The sequence below is a fragment of the Pygocentrus nattereri genome, chromosome 19, assembly GCF_015220715.1.
Source record: "Pygocentrus nattereri isolate fPygNat1 chromosome 19, fPygNat1.pri, whole genome shotgun sequence".
NCBI classification, from domain to species: domain Eukaryota; kingdom Metazoa; phylum Chordata; class Actinopteri; order Characiformes; family Serrasalmidae; genus Pygocentrus; species Pygocentrus nattereri.
This window is the reverse complement of record NC_051229.1, coordinates 14115753-14136875: the sequence shown is the minus strand read 5'-3', so window position 1 is coordinate 14136875 and position 21123 is coordinate 14115753. Positions and strand designations below refer to the sequence as shown.

General features: G+C 41.8%; 1 pseudogene; it reads left to right on the top strand.

The window, feature by feature from the left end:
* The window catches only part of LOC119261604, a 42725-nt pseudogene extending 21602 nt beyond the window's left edge, over positions 1 to 21123 (top strand).

Genomic DNA, 21123 nt, shown 5'->3' with positions numbered 1-21123 from the left:
GTGAAGATCAACAGGTTACTAAAGTGTTTCTCGAGATATTCCATTAAAATCTCCTCCATATTTTATGTTACTCTTTGTGCTTATTGCTACATGCAAGCTAACGCTGCTGTGCAGTGAACCAACATCATAAGACTGGCAACAAAAACCAGCAAGGTTTGTCAAATGTGGGAGTAAAGCTGCTTTAGCAGTTATAGCCTGAAGTTCGAGGAGCCGGTGTTGTTTTAGAGATGATGTACAATATTAGACTTTCATGTGACATCATTTCAGCATGCACAAGCGATAGATTGCTTGTAGCATAAACGTAGCAATATTCATATTTCAGCTACTTAACATGCTGTCAGCTGATCCAATGACAATGAAAGGAAAAATGTATGCAGGACAAAAATATTGGGCCATCTTTGTTCACCACAGCGTGCAGTAGGAGCAATTTCTGAAAATGGCACCCCTGCCCCAACGCCCCCCGCCCCCCACATTTTACCTCGTTATATGCTGGAATAGAGGCCTTTTAATGGTTTATTACACTGATGGACAGTGTATAGTGTTAAATCAGAATAGTGGGAAGAGAAGGAGAACCATGAGGGAGTGGTGGATGATGCATGAGTCCCAAGCCCTGCTTCCTGAGCACCACCTCCTGTCCAGCAGCAAGGCCATTTTACTTTACCTTACGTTCAATCCTGATGGCTGAGCTGTGGAGTTTGGGGCTGTGGAGCAACAAGCTCTCTTGCCTTCTCGTGCGGCTGATGTTCCAATTCTGTAGGCACCGCCTTTCTGCCCTCTCCCGCAACCATCGTCAGGGCCTGTTAGCTGCGCAGCCGATACAGGTGCATATGAAATGGCTTTGACCTGAACACAGGCCTCAGAGTGGTCTGCAGTAAGCCTGCTTCATGAAGGACTGAGGATGGACTTCGTGTGAGACGATGTGCTCACATAAATATGGCGACCCAAGACTGTCAGCATTGCCAATGCAGTCGTCCTAAAACAGACAAATTCCTCTGAAAGTGATGTCCAATACATGAAAAGGGATCATGCATTTTCTTTGGATGTTTCAAGTGATATGCATAGCTCACAAAACTTTATTGTCCACAGAGACAGGCTCTGGAAGTCAATCAGTTGCCTCTATCTTAAGGGTTTGAAATAGCGATTTTCTATATCTTCCGCATAAACTGTAAGTTTGCAGGTGAATGCTTTCTACGTCTCAGACAGACTCATGACCGTTTGTCCAGCTCCCTGTATGTAGACACTGAGTTCATTCAGGTGTGATTTAATGTGTGTCAAAGCCACAAGTTCAGACGACCGGATGTCCTCAAGCTGTGGGTAATGCTGGTCCTTCTCAACAAGACAGAGTTGAATTGCTTCAAAGCAGTCCACAAAACTCTGAAGCACATTTTCACTTCTCAGCCAGTTGACACTGGAGTGAACTGGGATGTCTCTTTAGGCACATTCCGTTTCCTCTTGCCTGTGAGTCAAGGCAGAGCAGCCATTGCCATCACAGTGTTAAGATCAGAAATTGACATCTCAGCACAGAGATTTTCCTGGTGTGTTATGCAGTTGGTGTCCATTTTTGTCCAAAATTATTTTGACAAATCCTTTTTTTCAAAATCAAAGACTTTCAAAATGTTTTAAAAGGTTTTAGCCTAGTGTTCACCTGTTGCGGTGCCGTAGATGGGTTTCAAACAGCACGGTTCCTATCATACTCCAGAAGAATCACAATATCTTGCCATAGCTGCCAAACAGGACAAAGAGTTGATGTCCACACTTTCATCAATTGTGACACTAAATACAGCACAGTCTTTCAGTCCAGTCACTTGCTGTTCCCTCATGTACAAGTGATACAGCGCTGAACAGTTCACGCCTAAACAGGCATTTCTTTAATCCCAGCTATGAAATTATCCTAAACCATCAAGCAAATCACCCACTGCACAAAATGCTTCTTTAATGTATCCTCTGTCTGTGAAGTGTTTACCATGTTTAGTAATGCACTGGGCTACACTGTATTGTCAAAAGTATTCACTCCCCCATCCAAATCACTGAATTCAGGTGTTCCAGTCACTTCCATGGCCACAGGTGTATAAATCCAAGCACCTAGGCCTGCAGACTGCTTCTACAAACATTCATGAAAGAATGGGTCACTCTCAGGAGCTCCGTGAATTCCAGCATGGTACCATGATTGGAAGCCACCTGTGCAACAAGTCCAGTCATGAAATTTCCTTGCTACTAAATATTCCACAGTCAACTGTCAGTGGAAGCAATTGGGAATGACAGGAACTCAGCCACAAAGTGGTAGGCCACGTAAAATGACAGAGCAGGGTCAGCAGATGTTCAAGGTCCATGAAGACGTTGGTGACAGAGTTTGGTGTGGAAGAACTTGACTGGCCTGCAAAGAGTCCTGACCTCAACCCAAAGGAACACCTTTGGGAGGAATTAGAGCAGAGACTGCAAGCCAGGCCTTCTCATCCAACATCAGCGTCTTCTGGAAGAATGGTCAAAAATTCCCATAAGCACACTCCTAAACCTTGTGGAAAGCCTTCTCAGAAGAGTTGAAGCTGTTGTAGCTGCAAAAGGTGGACCGACATCATATTAAACCCTATGGATTAAGAATGGGATCTCACTCAAGTTCATATGTGTGTGAAGTGGCAGATGAATGAATACTTTTGGCAATTATATATATATATATATATATATATATATATATATATATATATATATATATATATATATATAGTAGGGCCGCAACAAACGACTAATTCGATAGTCAAATAATCTGTCAATTACTAAAATGAATAATTGATTATTCGGATTATGAATCACTACATTACCAAAATAATTTGCTATTAACTTTTAAATTTGGCTGGAGGTTGTTTTATGCATTTGTTAACTCTCTCTCTCTTGAAATAATTTGAGATGGCAGTAGGTGGCTGAAAAAGTAGTAGATGAATGGAAAATGGAAAAAAAAATCAATAACCTAGGCTTACATGCCATGTCCCAGATTTTGTATATTGATGCTCAAACTGAGACTCACCTCTTACTTGTGAACCACAGAGCTGTAGATCACCCCTTCACCTCTGACTGCTGGAGAGAGCTGGACAATAGGAGAGCTTTAGAAATGATTGAGGATCTCTTATTCCTGCCACCCTGAGTGCTCTTGCGCCAGCTAAATGCTTAATAAAGCTGAGGTTCCTGCATCAAAGAGAGACATTTCCCTTCATACTTACAGCAAACAGCTAATAAAGCCTCCTCAACCTGAACTGTGATGTGGTCAAAGCAGTGAAGTGTTACTGGTGCTAATAGCCGTATTTTTAGGAGCTCACTTACCATTTTGTTTTCAGTAGTTGTGGTTAGATTGCAGTAGATCACATCATTTGCATGAGCTGGCACAGATGAAGGCTGTGGACATCATTTACTCAGGTTCACATAGTCTCTTAATGTGTCATCAAATGCTGTTAATATGCAGATGAAGGTGAAGACTAAAGTCCTACCTCCTCCTTTTTATTCCTCACAGTACTGTATGTCACTTCAGAGTCTTCAGCAGTTGAGAACTTTTCACATACATACACAAATACACACAAAGCTAGAATAGCAAAGTGTTGTTTATACACCCACAAAAGTCTTATATTCACTTTTCTGAAAGCAAATGAGATTTTCATTTTTTTAACATTAGTTTGGTACAATTTGTGTATTTTTGTGCAGCGCAAAGTAAAAGCAGTAGATAAAAACTTATGGACATTAATAAATTAGTAAGTAAATCATGAGTTGTTCATTTGCTTGGTCTCTTCCCTAAACACTGCCACCCTAACGCACGTATTGATGAAGTCTGGCACACTAATAGTTTCTGTGCAGCACCCAAAAAATCTAAATGTATTTATCTATTGTCTTTAATGAACTGATGTGTGCTGACACTTGGTGACTCTAAGCACTGTTCAGTTTCTCAGTTGTGGACGAAACCAGTCCTGCGTGTTCGTTGATGCAAAACAAATGAGACGAGTAGATCAGACTGAAGTGAAACAAACGGTTTTATTACAGAATTCTGGAGAGGTTACAAACAGAGAACATGCATCATGTATCTCCCAAGTAAGCTCTGACCCCTTCTCATCTGACTCCCTTTTTTATAGTCGCATGACAGCTCCTCCCTTACCCAAGATATCAGTAGATTCCATCAAGCCTCCAATGTGTGCGTTAGCCCAGCTCACCAATCTATACCATAAAAGTTTAAGTATGTGCTCAGACATGAGTGCGTCTGCAAGGTCAGCTTAAGGTATCTCCTGTGTTTATCAACTCCCCCCGTTTTCCAGACAATGGCTCTGCTTATCTGACAAGATGAAACACGTGTAGTGTGCTAATCCCAGCGTCTACTACTATTAGCTTCGAGGTATTTCCTGTTATCTGACGTCCTTGTGCATTCCTTATGTGGAATTATGCCTTATGTGCTGACTCTTAGCTCTTAGAATTGGACACTATGACCATTAAGCTTTCAATGCTAAACATAAGCTTTCTTTAATAAATCTTAAAAGAGTAATATGAACAATAATAAGGCTAATAATTCCGCAATTCCCCCTTTTGACCTTTCACCCGAAAGGTCAACATTCAGACATAACATCTAAGCATAAATTGTACCCAGATTCAGTTCCACGTTATCCTCCAGATCACTATCCTGGTCACCAGAGCGACCATCGCTGTCCAGGAGAGGAAGCATAAAGACCCCCTTAGGCTCCTGTTTATAGAACATTGAGGTGATAAACCTCTCAGCTAATGTCCTAATACAAGAAACGCAACAACAGCCGCATGTGATAATGATGGCAAGAAATACTGCGGCTGAAGTGCACAACAAAATAAACACGGCCTTCCATTTACCAAACACCTTATCTAACCACCCCGTGATGACGTTGTCCAACCTCGAGTTGTCATGCATTCCTTTGGAGAGAGCCTTGAGGCCCTCTAGGGCTTTAGTGATTGATCCATCTGGGGCAGTGTTGTTGGGGATGAATGTACAACACATATGGCCAAACATGTGACAGACACCCCCTCGAAAAACAAAAGATGAACATGAGTGCGACTACACATATAACACATTACATTTTCTTAACAACTGCACATTGTCTGGAGTGTGAGAGCGAAAAAACCTGTCAGCCAACTTTCCTGAAATATCCATCAAACAATTTGGACAGGAAAAATTCTCTCACGGTTCTCCTTCCACAAGCAACCTCCTTTATGGAACTCCAGTCCAATGTTAAAAGAAAAAATTCAATATGTATGAAGTTGACTTAAGCAAATACATATGGAACCCCAAAAATACACAAATTAAAATAATGTTCGTTAGCGGGCTAGTAGACCTATCAGACCCGATAACAAACCTAAAACCCATTTCCCTAACTCGTGAAAAGAAAAGACATCTGAGGTCCCAACGTATTCAAGCAAAGACATATAAACACATCAATGTATCAGACTGAAACTCTTCCACATGTCGACTCCCCAAGTGGTGTTGATGGTGTTGGGTGTAGACCTTCTTGTTCAGAGTCTCTCAGTCCATTTTTATCGTCCATCCGTGAAGGTGTGCACCCCTTCAACGCATCCTGATCTCCAAACACTAAACCTCCCCCGCTTTCTTTCTAAAAGGGAAAGAAAAAAACAGCGAGTCTTTGGCAAAAACAACAGACACATCATATGCGAATCACAACTCCATAAGTGAATGCCAGATCCACTAAGAATGAATATAAAATGATTAAATATTCAAAAAGAATATTCCTCCACCAGTTCACCTTCTTCCACCTCATCCTCGTCTTCGTCATTAATGTTAATGGGAGTGCTGCTACCCAATTTAAACCTGTCTGCTGACAGATTTTGGCAATGCGATTTTTCAAACTAGCATTCATTTTTTCACAAATCCCTTGACTTTATGGATGGTAAACTGCTGCAGTCTTACTCTCTTATCCACAAACTCTTTCCCATTATCTGAGGAGATCCAATCTGGAAGTCCCCATCTACCTATGATTTCTTTACACAAAAATGTAGGTACCGATAAAGCGTCTTTTCTACTACCACTAATAAATATCTTTTCCCTTCAACTGGTTTTATCATGCTAACAAAAATCCACAACAACTCATGCATAGGACCCCTTGGAGTCGGAATGTGACCAGGAGGAACTATCATACCCTTCCGAACATTATTTCCCCAACAGATTGTGCACCTGCCTATGACATAATCAATCTGCTCAAGTAAGTATGGTGCCCAAAACCCATACGCCTTTGTGGTTTTACTTCTAACTTCCCCTCTTGCAACATAAGCTAACCCATGTGCTTCATCAGAGCATGCAACAGCTGGAGGTATCAATGATAGCTGCGATAGTTAGAGCTGAACCTGACTCAGCTATTGTTGTGATGATAGCTGATTTAGCAGAGACTGACTCTATTTAACCAAAGCCTGCTTCTTCTCCTTCTTCTTGTCATCCCCACCTGGTGGGCTATATGATCTGTATACACACCTTTTGCCATACTTCCAAGGCCAACCACCTCTGCCAGTTTGCTCCTCACTGGTAGGGGCAACCTCTTCTGTATTTTGGCTCGCAAAATGGATTGTTCCATTTGATTCAAATCCGGATCATTTCCTGTAACATTTCCCCACACTTGAAGGGCTCTTGACACATAAGCTCTCGGGTTTTCTTCCAGTCCCAGTGGCTCAATCAGAATATTATCAGGATGCACATTTGTCAGAAATGTATCACTCAATGCTCTCTACATTCGACCTCAAACTGCAGAAAACAGCTCTGGATCATTCACAGCAGTCCCCACATATCAATTTAGTCCAGCTTTCTGTAGAATCTCATCCATAGCTGGAACCCCTAGGAGATTCGCTAAAAGTCTCCTGATACCTCCTATGGCAGGGTGTGTTCCCACCATAAACTCTTCTGCACAACATCAACCGGAGTAATTACATTACATACAGTTCCCTTATTAACCCTTATTGTTAATTACAAATTTGTTTATTCATCAATAAATGAACACACACTGAAGATTTATAAACAGTGCCAGCTAGAATTAAATGCACTTACATCTAAATACTAATTTCTAAGTTTGTGAAAGAGTTTGTGGATAAAACAGTAGCCTCTTAGTCACCCACTAATGCACTGATTTTCTGCCCACAGTCATCTGGCTCTCTCCTGCTCATTCAAACAAAAGTGAATATGACACAACAAAGAGTTAATCCCAATCCATTCTTTTAACAATGCACAAATTTATACACTTATCTGTCAGGACACTGGTTATTTACTTCCCCAACTATTCTGTCCTTTCTTGGGAGCTCATCTCATATATATATATATATATATATATATATATTTTTTTTTTTTTTTTTTTTAATCGACGTCTCTGAAAAGAGGTTCATAGATTTTACTTAACTCTTAGATGTCCACGATATAATCAAAAGTCCTCTTCTGTCTCCCAAAGAAGACTCATTGTTGTTTATAACCATATAAAGGTAAAACAAAACATAGGACTCCTTATCCATACGACTTTTCCTCCTCACATTAATAATATTCAAATTTTAATAGACATTACTCACTTTAACTAGTGATTTTAAGTTTAATTGTCCTCCATATAAGAGGCTCATATATTTATTTTTTTTTTTTTTCAGCAAAGTCCCCCTACAAAGGCTCCTTAAATTTTAACTAAATAAAGCAAATATCATTCCTTGTCAATCCTCCACTCTCATAAAGTTACTCTATAGACACACAGCAGGTCAGAGAACATAAACGCTTCACCCACAGAAAGAGAAGAGGGAGGGGTGGCGCTCAGACACACACACAGACCCATATCTGCACACACACACGTCTTACTCTGAAAAGGAGGGGCTGACACACAGACGAAGTCCAGCTTCGTGTACACACACACACACACACAATGAGCTGAGACACACACAACACACAGAGAGGGAGAGAGAGAGAGAGAGAGAGAGAGAGAGAGAGAGAGAGAGAGAGAGAGAGAGAGAGAGAGAGAGAGAGACCAACCCCCCTTTCTCTTTTTTTTGTCTAAGAACGAAAAACTATACAACACACACAGAACAAGCTTTTCCTTAAAGTCGACTCATTCATACATTACTATAGCATGCTTTTGCCACCATTCACTTTTCTTTATTAACTTTATCTACCAAATTCCCTGGGCCCGGGGTGTTCCCCAGATTTTATCAAGCCAAATCCGACTATTTCTCAAAACCAACTTTCACGCAGTAACTAATCTACACATGTCTTACCATTAAGAAGCTATAGGCCTAGTACTTGTTCTACCCATGCCAAGGCGTTACTTGTGAAGTGAGTACCATTATCTGAGTGAATTCTTTTGGGAAACTCGTGTTGGGGAATCCAGTGATTGATCAACATTTTACAGACTGATTTGCTATCTTCCCTATATAGTGGGTAACGCTTCCACCCAGCCCAAAAATACGTCCATGAGCATTAACAGATACCTGTACTTCCTGACCGTCTGAATCATATCTGTGTAATCTATCTGAATGTGTTCCCCTGGGCCATTGGGCTTAGGGAATCTTCCTACCCCTGGTTTGCAAGTTTTACCCACATTATTTACATTACATACTTCACATTCTTTTACATGTGTGGCTATCATAGCGGTTAGAAATGGATGTCACCATCCTTTCAAGTTTTCCCTCATCTGTACCTTTCCTACATGTGCCAACCCGTGAGCTTCTCCCAGCACTGCTTTTGCCAAGAGGCTGGAAGTATTGGGAGTCCATTGGGACCTTCCCAGACTAATTCACTCTTTCTACCACCTTTATCCAGCCAAATAGTCTTTTCTTCTGGGCTAGCCTGGTCCTGCACTTGCCTGAGCTTTTCTCCTGTCGGAATTGGTTCCCATGGTTCACCTTCCTTCAATACCATCTGCAAACTTGGTTCTTTATAACCTGCTGCTTCCTTTGCTGCCTTGTCTGCTGCCTCATTACCTCTTTCTACCAATGAGTCCCCTTTCTGATGTTTCTTGCACTTTATGATGGCAACCTGTTTTGGTAGTTGTATCGCTTTCTCTAGTGCTAAGAACTCTTCCTTGTGTTTTACGGGTTTGCCCGCACTGGTGAGATAACCTGTCTCCTTTCAGTGGGGTAATTCGATGTGGGCTGCTCCCACTGCATAGGCTGAATCTGTGATGTTAACTTCCCTGTCTTCTGCTAATTCGAGTGCCGCAATGACTGCTAATAGTTCCGCTTTCTGAGCTGAGGGACCGTTCTTGACTTCTTTTGAGATCACTGTCCAAAAATCATCTACTTCCCCATTCATTTCTTGTACTACCGCAAACCCTGCTTTTATTTCTCCACCTTCTCCCCTATAACCGCACCCATCTGTCCACAGATTTAGTGCCCCTTCTATTGGCGTGCCCTTGAGGTCTGGTCTTAATTTCCCTTCTATTTTTACCTTTCTTGCACACTCTGCGGGGGTCCTTCTAACATGTTATCTGCCATGTTAATCCCGTCGTGAGTGTAAGCGATGTTGGGGGCCGTCAGTACTTTATGTATGCGTCTTTGCCTGAGGGGAGTGAGTGTGAACATCTGAGAATTTATATATGCTACCACTCCATGTGTGGTCAGCACATGTAATGGATATCCTGCAACTATGTGTGCTGTTTTTTGTACTAGTTTGGCTAATCCTGCAACATGTCTGGTGCAACTTGGTTGTCTTTTCTCTACTAAATCTAGAGGAATGCTCAGGTACATTAACACCTGTCTACCTCCCCCTTTTTTCTGAAACAACACTCCATTAACCAATGAGGGTGTATCAGAAACATCCAGGTAGAATGGAATGGTGTAGTCTGGTCTAGCAAGGTCAGCCGCATGTGCTAGTTCCTGTTTTAGTTCAATGAACGCCTGCTCTAGCTCAGGTGTCCATGTCAAAATGCCTGGCGTTAGGTTATCATAGGAGGGTGGGGATACTTGGGGATACTTACCATTCTATCCAGGTTGCCATTATATGTGCACTTCAAACTTCTGACCTTAGCTATTTCCTGTTCTGCATCTGATAACCTCTTCCTGGCTTTTCCCTTCTTAAACATTCCTGCCTTTTCGTGTTCTGCCTTAGCCTCGTCTAATTCCTTTATTGCTCTAGCTGTAAAATCATTTAACGCCTGTCCCAAAGAAATCTGGTCTTGGGGAGACAGTTCTTTATCCAACATCCATTTTCTCAACAGTTTCTCCGTTTCTGCCTTCACTTTTTTGGGTCTGTCTCTAAGTCATAAATCGCTTTAGCCAAAATGATTATCTGTTCCTCCAGTGTTTTCCATTGCCAATTCCCCACCCCAACTGTATTATCCAATTCCTTTTCTAAATCTCTTTTACCGTATTCAGCCATGTTGATCAAAAACTGGTACTCACCAAGACGTCTTCTAAGTTTTACTTGCTTTTACTTAATAATAAGGCTAATAATTCCGCACAGTGTGTAACACACCACTCAGCATTTGGCTGTTATGGCATTAAATTAAAGCCGTATTAAGACACAGTAGATCATGTCTTTTAGATAAACAGACAAATGCTAAAGCTACACTATATTTCCAAAAGTATTCGCTCGTCTGCCTTCACATGCATATATAATTGAGTGAGATCCCATTCTTAATCCACAGCATTTCATATGATGTCGGCCCACCCTGTGCAGCTATAACAGCTTCAACTGTTCTGGGAAGGCTTTCCACAAGGATTAGGAGTGTGTTAAGGGTCGCAGTCTGATTGAAGCTCTGATTCATCCCAAAAGTGTTCTGATGTTCAGCTTGGTCATTGGACGCATGTTCCGGTTCCGGTTGAGTGTACTGTGCCCGTTTGGCTGCCGCTACTCGCCGGTGTTTAGTTTGTTTTGTTTTTCTTTCCTTTTTGCTGGACTTTTGGCGCAGAGACTCTCCAGTATTGATGGACTCTCTCTCTGTTTTCTACTAGCAAGCTGAATCTTGCTTTGTGATAATGCCTATGACAGACCTGCTCGAGCCCTCTTCCTCTTCCTCTTCCTCTTCTCGTGCACCGTGACCGCACCTGTGGTGAGTGTGTTTGTGCCCTCTTGCTTCGTTGCTGTTGCCAGTTTGTTCTGTGGTCAGCTGCCGCATTTCTGCTTGTGCTTCTCACAGTCTTGGCTGGTGGTGTAGTGGGTGTGGTTGGCTAACGTGCGCGGTCTGAGCTCTGGCATGTTCACTCTTCTCCGTCATGTCCACGGCCGGTGTCCAGAGTTTTTGTTTTTGGCCTCGAGTCGTGCTGTTCATTCTTATTTTTTACGCTCTGGCAATGTTTAAATACTCACGAACTGAACTTACACACCTCGCCTGCCATGCGCGCTTGGATTCCGCGTCATATAATCTCTGCCGGACACTTGGGATTGCTCGACGTCCACGTTACATCCACCGCTCAAAAAGAGGACCTTCGTTTAGTTTTGGCCGTGATGGCTCTAATGCGCGGATCCCGACTATATGGACATATAATCGTGCTCGCCAGCGTGATACTAAAGCCATCCGTGGAGTAAATCATGGCCATCTCCGTTCACTTTCACATCTGGTTGAACCTTCTCTTCCCCAGCCGTCGCTGCTTTAACCTCGTCCATCTTAACACACGATCCATAACCAATAAAGCCTCATTAATCAACGACCTCATGACCCAGAAAAACGTGGATATGTTTTTTTCTTTCGGAAACCTGGCAACAACCTGGTGACTCCTTACATTTAAACATGGTGACGCCCCCAGGCTACAGTTATCTCTCAAACCCCGACTGAAAGGAAGAGGAGGTGGTCTGGCTGTGGTTCATCATTCCAGTTTAACGGTCAGAGAACTTTCCCTATTCAGTACTACAACCTTTGAATATATTGCCTTGAAGGTTGTTTCCTCCTCACCTTTACTGTTCCTGTTAGTTTATCGCCCTCCCAAACCTGCTGCTAACTTCTTGTCTGAATTTAATGAACTCCTCACAATCATCTCATCTCTTTGCTCTGCCATAATTGTGCTTGGTGACTTCAATATCCATGTTGATACTGAATGCTCTTTCACATCTGAGTTCCTTTCAGCTTTAGAGTGTTTTAACTTGATGCAGCATGTTGATTTTCCAACTCACACTCATGGTCATACTCTTGATTTACTCTGCTCTCCTGGTTTGAATGATATCTCTGTCTCACTCATTTTGATCTGCACATCAAATTCCTCACCAAGACTGCATTCTTTCATTTACGTAATGAAAGACGTTCCTGTCTGATAAAGATGCCAAAACTCTGGTTCATGCCTTCATTATGTCCTGCATTGACTATTGTAACTCCCACCTTTGTTGGTCTCTCTGTAAAGTTTATCCAAAAGTTACAGTACATTCAGAACTCTGCAGCTAGAGTGCTCACCCACACTAAGCGTTCAGCTCATATCACCCCCATTCTCTCCCATCTACACTGGCTACCGGTCCCGCCCCGTATAAAGTTTAAAATCTTACTTCTCACTTTCAAAGCTTTACATAACCTTGCTCCCCCCTACCTCAGAGAACTGCTGACCTCTTACACTCCCACTCGCTTTCTCAGATCTTCTAGCAATAACTTACTTGCTGTTCCACACACCAGACTTTCCACCTTGGGAGGGAGGTCCTTTAGTGCCATGGCCCCCAAACTCTGGAATTCTCTTCCTCAATCCCTCAAGGACTGCTCTTATCTGACTTAAAAACTTTTCTGTTTAATGCACATTTTTCTTCCTCCTCCTCTGTATAGTGTTTTTTTTTTTTTTTGCTATGTGAAGTGACCTTGTATTTGTGAAAGGCGCTATATAAATGTAATTTATTATTTATTATTATTCTATTGGGTTGAGGTCAGGACTCTGTGCAGGCCAGTCAAGTTCTTCAAGACCAAACTTGCTCATCCACGTCTTTATGGACCTTGCTTTGTGCACTGGTGTGCAGTCTTGTTGAAACAGGAAAGGGGCATCCTCAAACTGTTCTCACAAATTTCTGAGTATGAAATTGTCCAAAATCTCTTGGTCTGCTGAAGCATTAAGAGTTCCTTTCACTGGAACTAAGGGGCTAAGCCCAACTCCTGAAGAACAACCCCACACCTTAATCCCCTCTCCACCAACCTTTACACTTGGCACAATGCAGTCACACAAATTACACATCTCCACTGCTGTAGAGTCCAGTGGTTTTCAACACTTTGCATTGCGCTTGGTGATGTAAGGGTTGGATGCAGCTGCACAGCCTTGGAAACTCATTCCACAAAGCTCTCTCGCACGGTTCTTGATCTAATCTGAAGGCCACATGAGTTCCTGTTGTTCCCAATCGCTTCCACTTTGTTATAATACCACTGACAGTTGACTGTGGAATTTTTAGTAGTGAGGAAATTTCATGACTGGACTTCTATTACGGTACCATGCTGAAATTCACTGAAATTCAGCTCCTGAGAGCGACCCATTCTTTCACTAATGTTTGTAGAAGTAGTCTGCAGGCCTAGGTGCTTGGTTTTATACCTGTGGCCATGGAAGTGATTGAAACACCTGAATTCAGTGATTTGGATGGGTGAGTGAATACTTCTGGAAATATTGTGTGTCACCTCAGCTAAAGGTACTAGCATGTGTAAGATAAATTTGAACTTGATGTCTATCAGCAGTCACACGGCAACACATTCTGCAGCAGCACTTAACTTCATGATGCTACAGGATGCTGCACTGCACAGCACAACACTGCCACTGTGTGGTGACCTTCAAACCTACAGCTCATCACGTGCATGTGCAAAGCCTTCTGCGCACCCATCAATGCCTCAGCTGAGCCATTTTGTTTGGTAAATCTGGCCCATAGTGTGTGGTGCAATACAACTGCAAGTATATTTCATGGTCAGCTGGTTTGTATTCATACAAAATAAAGGCTCAGTATATTTTTTTGTATTTATTTTGTCTAGGTGGCAAACCAGCCATTAGGAGTGTACTTTGTGTACTTCTGGCGCCGGTCCCAAGCCCGGATAAATGGTGAGGGTTGCGTCAGGAAGGGCATCCAGTGTAAAACTTGTGCCAAAACTATCATGCAGATCACAAATATAATTGCCATACCGGATCGGATGAGGCCCAGGTTAACAACGACCGCCTCTGGTGCTGTTGACCAGCAGGGTGCTGGTGGAAATTGGACTACTGTAGGTCGAAGACCATGTGGAATTATTAGCCTTAGTATTGTTCATATTACTCTTATAAGAGGTATTAAAGAAACCTTATGTCTAGCATTGAAAGCTTAATGGTTATATTGTACAATTCTAAGAGCTAAGAGTCAGCATATAAGGCTGTGTGCTGACTAATGGTGGAATACACAAGGATCTCAGATAACAGGTAATACCTCGAAGCTGATAGTAGTAGACACTGGGATTAGCACACCACACATGTGGTTCATCTGGTCAGATAAGCAGAGCCATTGTCTGGAAAACAGGGGGAGTTGATAAACACAGGGAATACCTTAAGCTGACCTTGCAGACGCACTCACGTCTTGAGCGCATCCTTAAACTTTTATGATGTGGATTGGTGAGATGGCCTAACGCACACATTGGAGGCTGGGGTAAGAAATGAGCGGTCATGCGACTATAAAAAGGGAGTCAGATGAGAAGGGGTCAGAGCTTACTTGGGAGATACATGATGCATGTTCTCTGTTTGTAACCTCTCCAGAATTCTGTAATAAAACCGTTTCACTTTAGTCTGATCTACTCATCTCATTTATTTTGCATCAACGAACACGCAGGACTGGTTTCGTCCACAACCATCAAAGAGGAGAGGAGGAAGGCAGGTTAGAAGGCAGCAAGAGAGAAGGAAAGACAGGAGTGTGGAGGTTAGAGTAGGGACTCTGAACATAGGGACAATGACTGGTAAAGGCAGAGAGCTTGCAGACATGATGGAGAGAAGGAAGGTAGATATTCTTTGTGTCCAGGAGACCAGATAGAAAGTAAGCAAGGCCTGGAACATTGGAGGTGGATTCAAACTGTTCCATCACGGTGTAGAGAGGAAGAGAAATGGAGTAGGGATAATCCTAAAGGAACAGCTTATGAAAAGTGTTCTGGATGTAAAGAGAGTGTCAGACAGTTGACACTGTTGATGGTGTAATTTTGAATGTGGTCAGTTCATAGGCACCACAGGTTGGTTGTCAGTTAGAGCAGAAAGAGGAATTTTGGAGTAAGATGGATGAAGTGGTAGATGGTGTCCCTAGAGAGGAGAGATTACTGATTGGTGCAGACTTAAATGGACATGTTTGTGAAGGGAACAGAGGAGATGAAGAGGTGCTGGGTATGTATGGTGTGAAAGACAGAAATGCAGAAGGTAAGATGGTTGTAGATTTTGCAAAGAGAATGGAAATGGCTGTGGTGAACACATATTTTCAGAAGAGGGAAGAACACAGGGTGACATACAAGAGTGGAGGGAGGTGCACACAGGTGGATTATATCCTTAGCAGGAGATGCCACCTAAAGGAGATTGGAGATTGTAAAGTGGTACCAGGGGAAAGTGTAGCAAGGCAGCATAGGGTGGTTGTCTGTAGAATGAGGTTAGAAACAAAGAAGAGGAAGAGAGTAAAGACAGAGCCAAAGATTAGATGATGGAAGCTGAAGGAGGAGGATGGTTGCAGGCAGTTCAGGGAAAAATTGCAATAGGCCCTTGGGGGCAGTGAGGAGCTACCTGAGGACTGGGAAACTACAGCTAAGGTGGCGAGAGAAACTGGCAAAAATGTGTTGGGTGTTTCGTCTGGTCAGAGGAAAGAAGACAAGGAAAGTTGGTGGTGGAATGAGGAAGTCCAGGAGAGTATTCAGAAGAAGAAGGCAGCTAAGAAAAAGTGGGATACGTTGCTATAAGGCTAGTCGCATAGTGAAAAGAATGGTGGCAAAGGCAAAGTCTCAGGCCTATGATGAGCTGTATGAGAGGCTGGACAGTAAAGAAGGAGTAAAGGACTTGTATCGTTTGGCTAAACAGAGAGATAGAGCTGGAAAGGATGTACAGCAGGTTAGGCTGATAAAGGATAGAGAGGGAAATGTACTAGTGAGTGAACAGAGAGTGTAGAGTAGAAGGAAGAAGTACTTTGAAGAACTAATGAATGAGGAAAACAAGAGAGAGAGGAGGACAACAGGGGGATAGATATTGGATCAGGAAGTGCAGAGAATTTGTAAGGTGGAAGTGAGGACAGCTTTAAAAAGGATGAAGAATGGAAAGGCAGTGGGTCCAGATGACATACCTGTGGAGGTATGGAGATGTTTAGGAGAGAAGGCAGTGGACTTTTTAACCAGGTTGTTTAACAAAATCCTGGAGAGTGAGAGGATGCCTGATGAGTGGAGAAGCAGTGTATTGGTCCCCATTTTTAAGAACAAGGGTGATGTGCAGAGCTGTAGTAACTACAGAGGTATAAAGTTGATGAGCCACCCAATGAAGGTATGGGAAAGAGTTGTTGAAGCAAGGCTAAGGCGAGAGGTCCAGATCATTGGTGGTTTGAGAGGTGGAGGTTTGCACTGGAGAAGAGAGGAATGAAGGTCAGTAGATACAAGACGGAATACATGTGTGTGAATGAGAGGGAGGCAGGTGGAAAGGTGAAGATGCAAGGAGTAGAGGTCATAAAGGTGGATGACTTCAAATATCTTGGGTCAACCATTCAGAGCAATGGACAGTGCAAAAAAGAGGTGAGGAAGAAGTTGCAGGCAGGATGGAGTGGGTGGAGACGGATGTCAGGGCTGATGTGTGACAGAAGGATAGCAGCAAGAGTGAAAGGGAAGGTTTACAAGACAGTAGTGCGTCCTGCTATGATGTATGTTTTGAAGATTGTTACTCTTGTCTAAAAGACAGGAGGCTGAGCTGGAGGTGGCGGAGATGAAGATGCTGAGATTTTCGTTGGGAGTGACAAGGATGGACAAGATTAGAAATGAGCAGATCAGAGGGACAGTGAAGGTGGAGCAGTTTGGAGATAAAGCCAGAGAGGCCAGGTTGAGATGGTTTGGACATGTGTTGAGGAGGAATAGTGGATATATTGGGCAAAGAATGTTGGAGATGGAGCTGTCGGGTAGAAGGAGAAGAGGTAGACCTCAGAGAAGGTTTATGGATATAGTGAAGGTGGACATGGAGATGGTTGGTGTGAAAGTAGAGGAGGCAATCGATAGGGCAAGATGGAGGCAGATGATCCGCTGTGGCGACCCCTAAAGGGAGCGGCCGAAAGAAGAAGAAGAACAAGAAGAAGACTTGTTATTGGCACTATGGATAGGGCTCCCCACCACTCCAGGCAAGTGTGCTCACTGCCCCCTAGTGTGTGTGTATCGTGTGTTCGTGTTTTGGTTTAGCCCCCTTGTCTCGTGACTCCGCCCCTGATTGTCTTCGGACTGTTTTCTATCCATGTTGGCTCATTGACCCTGGACCGTTTTGAGCGTGACCCTGGATTTGCCCATGATAAGTCGCTTATCTCAACATGTGTGTCCACCTCCTCACTTCCTGTTACAAGTCAATGATTTTCTTGCTGATTTAGAATTTAAAGCTACACTATGTAAGAATTTTGTTAAATTTGAGAGATGTAGCCTTACTGAGTAAAGAGATAAAAACATGCTAATAGAAAGTCGGTGTGCTGCTGTGATTTGCCCAGTAAAGCCTGAAATAATATTTTACAAGTCAGAGGTTGGTTTGGGTTTAGCAGAGGTTTTTTAGACCACACATCCTCATGTATTAACAATATGCGCAGACTGAAAAAAGGTGGTCCGGCTCAATGTTTAGATATCAGGTGCATATACTGATGAAGATATGATGATCATAGTAGATCATTTACTCACATATTTCTTCTTCTTCTTCTTCTTCTTCTTCTTCTTCTTCTTCTTCTTCTTCTTCTTCTTCTTCTTCTTCTTCTTCTTCTTCTTCTTCTTCTTCTTCTTCTTCTTCTTCTTCTTCTTCTTCTTCTTCTTCTTCTTCTTCTTCTTCTTCTTCTTCAGCAGCTCGAAGCCCATTTTTCATGTATGCAATGGAAATACTTCAAGCAACAAGCTCAGCCCATTTCAGTGTACAGTGTTGCGACTCCCATCTGTAGTTGTATCACATATTAATCTTCTCTTTCCTCTGAAGTAGTTCTACAGTAATGCTGAATTAATTGGCTTCTGTTCTGCAGATTCTGAGAGGCTGAAGACACTGAAGAATTTAGCTGTAAGACGTGGAGGATCTTTCACTATTCCATGTTTTTATGATGAGAAATGCAAATCAAAGCGTAAATACTGGTGTAAAGGGCAGGGCTGGCTCTTCTGTAAAATAGTAGCCTATACAAACACAAGTGGAAGAACATCAGTCACTGATCATCCAACCCAGAATATGTTTACTGTGGAACTGAAGAGCCTCCAAGACTCTGACTCTGGATATTATTGGTGTGCTGTGGAAATTAGTGACTGATCAGATGACGGTGATTATGTGTACCTGACGGTCAGTTCAGGTAAGACGTCTCACTGTGTGAAGTAGAATCTGTTCACTGTAACTTAGACGTGTTATTTATGATGGAGGATGTATTTATACGACTCATTCTCTGCCTCTTTATTCAGATCCTGCTGTGTTGGTGATGAACAGCAGAGTGAGTGGTCAGGAAGGGGGCAGCGTCAGTGTCCAGTGTCTCTACAGTGCTGAATATAAGAATAAACTGAAGAAGTGGTGCAGATTTAAAGACGAGGTGTTTTTCATGGGGGAAGACTAACACATCCCAGAATTCAGCAGTGCTGGTCACTGACTTTGGAAAAGGGTCTGTCAGTGTGGAGATGAGTGGTCTGCAGAAGAGTGATGCTGGCTGGTACTGGTTCAGTGCAGGAGATGTGGGGGTTACTGTTCACCTCACTGTCACTGAAAGACCTTCAAGTAAGATCACATGTATCAGAAATACTGTCCATACCTGCTGATCATCAAGCTGTAATGTTGTTCCACTCACACCACTTTGTTTCTTCTCTCTTCTTCTCTTATGTTAGAAACAGCTGTGGCTACAACTTTAAGCAGTCAGGAAACTCAGGAAAGTATGACCACTCCAGGTACGGTCACTCTTGTGCCTCCTGTTGTTACACAGGGCTCGAGCGCTGTTGGCAGCAGCCAATTTCTCTCTCTCTCTCTATGTATGTATGTATGTATGTATGTATGTATGTATATATGTATGTACGTGTGTGTGTGTGTGTGTGTCTCTATCTATATATATGAGAGAGAGAGAGACTTGTCAGATCAAAACCTCATATCTCCAAAATGGTAGGTTTACAGGAGAAGGAAAAAACATACTGTACCTTTAATGTAAGACAATGGAACCAGATGTGTTTTCATGTCATTTCTGTTGGTTCAATCTTCATGAAATTTACACACAATATATAGGACCACAAGTACTTTGAAATCATGTCAAAAACTGAAAAATGGAGATACAACGTGTATATTATATACACGTGTATGTAATATATATATATATATATATATATATATATATATATATATATATATATATATATATATATATATATATATATATATATATATACATACACAGACAGATATGATATTCATATATATTACATTTTATTTTATTATTATTATTATTACTATTTCATATGGCATAACTGATTGCTTTCAGGATCTATTAACTTTTCATTTCTTTATTCCTTTCTCTACAGAGGAAACTACATGTTCTGGCACTGAGAAACCCAAGTGAGTAGAAAACCATATTAAAAATACTGAAGAGAATGAGTCACTATTGGTCAGTACTTATGGTGCGTTTTTTACATATTAATTGCCACATCAATACTAAGCAGACTCCTGCTGTTAAAATACATCACAATACTTCTTTAACTTTTATCAAAGATTCTAAAATTATCACAATATTGCATTTAGAAAAAATGCTACCACATCATAAAAGTTAAGATACAACATGATATAACAAGAATTCTAATTTTTAACAGTGAGCTATGACGCGTTTGAAAAACCCTTCATTTATTGCTGACTGTTACTGACTGACAGGCCCTGCTTATTCTCTGCAGATAGACTGAATGTTATAATAATTTACATGCAGAAATGAAAGCATCACAGACTATAAGGGATGCATTTGTAAGGGATCAGTCTGTCGCCACCACCTGCCAGCAAAGAGCACACTATTGTAGCTTCTGCTTCGGCCTTTTCTGCTATTTTCTCACTCCCAGTCTTATGAGTGTAACTCCTCTTGCTGTCTGAACCCCCCAGTGACGCAGTGATAACACATTATAGAATCTGTCATCATCACCACAAGATATAAACTGACAGTCTGATACCTCAGTTTGTGAATTTATACAGGTGGTGATTTATTCCTGCTTTGTTTTGTGTTTCAGAGAGTCACAGCAGTTCTGTCTTTCACACAACTGAATGATTCCACAAACGCTGAGATCCTGGAGGTGTCGATAATTAAGAAGCTACAACACTGCAGCTTTTGCATCTGAGCTTCTGTTGTGGGCAACAGGTTCATCAGCAATGTCAGTTTAGAATGTATTTCTTCATCTTCTTGCTTCATGAGCTCCTGTTTTGACTGCTGTTTCTGCTTTTATTGGTCTCTGTGAACAAACTCCAACCCAGATTATACAATAAAATCTCAGCCAGTATTGTGCAGTATGCTAAGTGCAATACAGATTTCTATGTGAATTTCCCCGCTGTGGGACTGATAAAGGATTATCTTATCTTATCTTATCTTATCTTATCTTATCTTAAACCGAGCAATCAGTTCACGTCACCACTATTCTCTATTAACTGCAACGGTTCCTCTCATCCCAAATTTAATATATAAACCTAATTCCAGAACTTGTTGGGACTGTATGTGAAATGGCAATAAAACAGAGCAGTGATTAGCAAATTCTGTTGAAGTGTATTAAATTACAAACAGTACCAAAACACAATATCTGATGTTTTACATTGTGAACTTCATTGTTTTTTGTGTATGTAATCTTTCCAAATATGAAATTGGAACAGGAGCATATTTGTCATTGTTGTATCACCTTTGAAGTGACCCACTGCTCTTTAAGTGACATACGCAGAACTATGATCCTCACTTTTGTTTGTCATTCCTGTTGGGAAACTGTAAACTTCTATCAGACAGAAATAATTTCTTCAGAAATGTTCAAGTTTTGTATGTAAAATGGAAGTGATTTACTAATGTGGAGCTATAATAAAGATTAGTGAACGTTT